The following is a 5030-nucleotide window of genomic DNA, read 5'->3' as shown; positions in this document are numbered from 1 at the left end:
TAAACTTCGATGTTGAGGTTGCCGTTCTCTTCAATGTGCACAGCGCAGTCCAGGAAAGGCAAACAGTTGTCCTTTGTGTCTTCCCTGGTGAACTTGATGTTTTTATCCACAGAGTTAATGTGCGCAGTGAAGGATTCCACTTCTTGTGTCTTGATTTTGACCCAGGTGTCGTCTACATATCTGTACCAGTGGCTGGGTACTCTTCCTTTGAAAGAGCCAAGAGCCTTCCTTTCCACTTCCTCCATGTAAAGGTTGGCTACAATAGGTGACACGGGGGAGCCCATGGCACAGCCACGTTTTTGTCTGTAAAAGCCTTCGTTGTACTTGAAATATGTAGTGGTGAGGCAGAGGTCTAACAGTGTGCAAATCTGATCGGGTTGTGAAGTTGGTCCTGTCCTCCAAGGAGCTGTCTTCTTGTAGTCGTTTTCTGACAGTCTCCACGGCCTCCGTGGTGGGTATGCAAGTGAAGAGAGAGACTACATCAAAGGACACCATGGTTTCATCTGGATCCAGGGTAAGTTTCTGGACCTTGTCGGTGAAGTCGGTGGAGTTCTTGATGTGGTGTGGGGTGTTCCCCACGAGAGGAGCAAGGATGGTAGCAAGGTGTTTAGCAATGTTATAAGTGGCTGAGTTTATGCTACTGACTATGGGTCTGAGTGGGACAGCTTCCTTGTGGATTTTAGGAAGTCCGTAAATGCAGGGTATGGCATCCCCTGGGTAAAGGCAGTGATATGTAAGGCGGTCAATAATTTTGTCCTTTTCAAAGTCTTGAAGGCAAGCTATAACTTTCTTTTTGTAGCTGCTTGTGGGGGGTTGTTACGTGTCTGCAGGCTGCATGTTTTCTTTCCCTCCCCTTTTGTTTGCCATTCCCTTAGGTCGCAGACTGCAGGCTGATGTCAATCTGGGGACGTCCAACTAATTAGAGGAGGGAGGCCCTGATTGGACAAACCAGGAGTGAAACCCTTGATAAGGAGACTCACCTGTGGCTGGGGGCGGCTCTCTTCCCTCCTTGAATTGTTTGACACATGTGTGACGTTTTCCTGCTGTCTTTCTTTTGTTTGATGATTGTGGTGGGAGTAAAGTGGACTAGGTAAGTTTGGGGACCCCATACACTTACTCACGTAGAGTCTTTGTGTTAGAAACACTAGGTAAGTAGGTTGGTGCCACCCATGTAATTTTGAGCTTGTTTTAAGTTGAGGTTTAGGATCTTTCTCTCCTGTTTGTTGCTTTTCTAGGATAGTAGCTCAGCTCAGCTAAGTTTTGGTTTTGTCTTTTTGGTGTTTTTTTTTTTTTTGGCACAACCTAACTGTCCCTTTTCCCCCCACATTTGTTGTTTGAGTCTGGGTTGTTTATTTTGGGAGAGCGCTGCCATTAAACATTTTTTTCATAACACCTGTACTGAGTTTCCGGAGTTGTTGTGTTATCCCCTCCTAACAGACGTAACAGGGGTACAATAACAGGGGTACAATAACAGACGTAACAGGGGTACAATACCTACGAAGCCTTAAAGCGAGATGAAACCATGGTGTCCTTTGATGTAGTCTCTCTCTTCACTTACATACCCATCACGGAGGCCGTGGAGACTGTTCGACTCCCATCATCCTCTGGAACACAAACTTGGAGTAATTAGGACCCTACACCACCGGGCAGAACATGTTCCCTCTAAGCCTGAAGGGAAAAAGAAGGAACACACACATGTAAAGGAAGCACTCAAAACGTGCGGCTATCCTAAATGGGCGTTCTTAAAGTCAGCAAAGAGGCACAGAAAAGAAGATCAGACACCAGCGAGGGAGGATAAGAAAGACAGACGCAACAACATTGTCATCCTCTATGTAGCCGGTGTATCAGAGAAACTCAGGAGAGTTTTCTCCAAGCACGACAACCCAGTGTATTTCAGACCCAGCAACACGCTCAGGCAAAAACTGGTTCACCCGAAAGACAAAACGCCAAAACACAGACTTAACAATGTGGTGTATGCTGTACAGTGCAGCGAGGAATGCCCAGACCTCTACATTGGAGAGACCAAACAGCCACTTCACAAGCGCATGGCACAACACAGAAGAGCCACCTCCACAGGACAAGACTCAGCAGTCCATCTGCATCTTAAGGATAAAGGACACTCTTTCGAGGATGCCAATGTTCACATTTTGGACAGAGAGGACAGATGGTTTGAAAGAGGAGTGAAAGAAGCCATCTATGTCCACTGTGAGCGACCATCTTTGAACAGAGGCGGTGGTTTACGACACCAACTCTCTGCCATCTATAATCCAGTTTTGAGATCCCTTCCCAGACGCCTTAACGCCCACTCACATCCTGGGCCATCTGATCTCAGGAATTCGCATGATAAGGTGGGGCCAGGTTTCACAATGAACACACCCGAAACTCTGGCTGATTGGGACCCACACCCAGTTTCACACCTTGGCTCAGGCGATTAGAGGATCATCAGGGGGTCCTTTTGTCCCTCTGTGGGGGGTTACTCCCACTAGGTTTATATCTGGGACTCTCCACCATTTGACCTTAGAACTGAGGAAGCTTCTCGGATGAGAGGTGAAACGTCTTCAAGCAGCTTAAAGAAGTCCAGACGCTTTTCTTTGCAAGCTCCTTTGACTACGATGACCTGGATGACTGAGAACCTTCACAGACAAAAATGCCAAATGTTTGGTTCAGGTCATCATTAGTATGTATGAGTGTTCATGTAAGCAGTACAACAGTGAGTGCTGCAAAAACACAGTGGAGGCTCTGTCGTGGTTTGGGGCTGCGTTTCAGCCAATGATGCTCTTGGCAAAACTGATGGAATTATGATTGCAACAAAGGACCCAGCATACAATACCATCTGGAAGGTGCTTGATAGTAATGATGTCATGTTTCAGCATGATAATGATGCCAAATACATTGCCAGTGCAGTAAAAGCATAGCTGGATAGAAAAACACACAATGAGTCATGGACTGGCCTCCCCAGACCCCAACATCAACACTGTTGAAGCAGTGTGTGATCATCATGACAGAGAACAGAACAAAAAGCAGAAACATCCAAAGAAAAGCTTTGAATGCCTTTCAGCTACTTAAAGAAATTCCAAGAAAGCTTGCCTATCTGAGTTTAGGCTGTGTTAGAATAAATAATAACAAATAGAATAAAGGTGGTCATACCAGACTTGTACAAACTATTTTTGCGTGTGTGGAGATTTGACCAGGTTGGACTAGATTAGAAATGATATATTAGGGACAGTTCATGTTGGGTGGTTAAAACAAAGTTAGGGAGGCAAGGCTGAGATTGCTTGGGCATGTGGGATAGTGAATACACTGAAAAAAGGATGTTGAATATGGAGCTTCCAGGCAGGAGGGAAAGAGGAGGCTCTTGGTGGAGGTTCATGGATGTAGTTAAGGAGGAAGATGGAGGCGCATGACCTGCTGTGAGAGCAGCTGAAAGAAGAACACTACTTCCGTGACTTTGCACACATTTCAATAAACGACCCATGTTGTCTTTTCCAAGAAAAATACAAAGAAATGAGGTGTGACTCGAGATTCTTTTGCACACTACAGTATGAGGTAAAATAAATATTGCACAGCTCAGGTCCTCGAAGCCATTCCAAGCAACAGACAAGGACTGTTCAGCTTTTCACAGAAGCTGCTGCGGTTGCCCTGTCAAAGAATTTGAGGGAGAATGTTGTACCTCTGAGGAGCCACTACTCTGAGGCAAAAACCCAGCACAATTTCTCACCTAAGTGTTGGCAAATTACTCAGTGAAACATGTCAGGTGAAACGCCTCCACAAGAAGAGCAGCTACAAGTATGCACAAATGAAGGGGAATGTTCTAGAAACCAGAGAACAAGGCTGTTGCTGCAGGTTGTAAACTGTGATTGATGGAGTTACAGAGAGAGGGAGATTCTACCCCCGAAAGGACCTCTTGCTTTGATTCTGTCCTCTTTGGGAGATTGTAGGGGATGATCGGGTCATCGTGACCAGCGTGTCAATGGGGTGAAGCTGTTTTCTTACGACGGGGTGCTGCACAAATTGAGCTTGCTGAAGCTAGAGTTCCCATTTTCACTGTTGAGTCTTTGAGTGTTTTGTCCCATTTTTCAATTGGAATGGAGACACGAATAAAAGCACCTGTATTCACGGGGTGAAAGCTTTAGTGTAACATGAGCCATAAAAGGCACTGTGGTAGATGTGTTTTCTGTGGAATTGGTAGATGCAGACTGCTGGGTGAAAAATTGATACAAACTGTAATATGTTGGTGTACTGCAACTCCTTATTTCCTACTCGCAGACACACACATCATGATGCCTGTTACTATTATTATGCTGTCTATTACATATTTCATTTGAGACAGACATGCATTTAATCTGTGGCTATAGGCTTCTTTTGAGGCAGACGGCTCATATCTCGGTTTAAGCTATAGAGTGAAATAGGACTATAATAACACGAGTGATAATAATTCACTTAATCTCTGAGTCGAATTCTCCTTTTTAAGCTGAGGCGAAATCAGGACCACGCTTCACTGTCACCTCAATGCATTCTGACAGTGAAGGATCATGGCTAAGGGCTTTAGTACACTGCACCTAACCCCATGTCAAAAAAATCTGACCCTTTTTTTGCATGTCTGTAAAACAAGTTCATATACTGCACTTCTACTGTATTTCTCTACAGCAGAGTCATTACAAGCGAGCATACTCACTGAAGGACAAATAAATGTGGAGACCCTTATAACACTCATAGAGTTGGAGCTCCCTCTAGGGGTCGGAGAACACGTATGAACTGGACTCCAACCCAGTGAGTTCACAGCCAGTCAGCTGTTTTGGTAACTAATTACTGACCTAAGCATCTATTCTTTAAGAGCCACAAAAATATATATGTTGAACTGATGTTCCTAATAAATACAGAAATAATATCTCTTCTTCAGGTAGCTACACATCAGACAAATAGCTGACTCTAATCAGTGCAGGCTCAATCTAAATGTCATGTTACAGCAGGAACATGGAAAATACACAGAGTCAGAGTCAGTGGTCAAACATCAAGCATTATATGTTGGT

The sequence above is a fragment of the Maylandia zebra genome, linkage group LG23 (genome assembly GCF_041146795.1).
Source record: "Maylandia zebra isolate NMK-2024a linkage group LG23, Mzebra_GT3a, whole genome shotgun sequence".
Classification (NCBI taxonomy): Eukaryota; Metazoa; Chordata; class Actinopteri; order Cichliformes; family Cichlidae; genus Maylandia; species Maylandia zebra.
The sequence above is the reverse complement of the archived record's forward strand: the minus strand, read 5'-3'. Positions refer to the sequence as shown.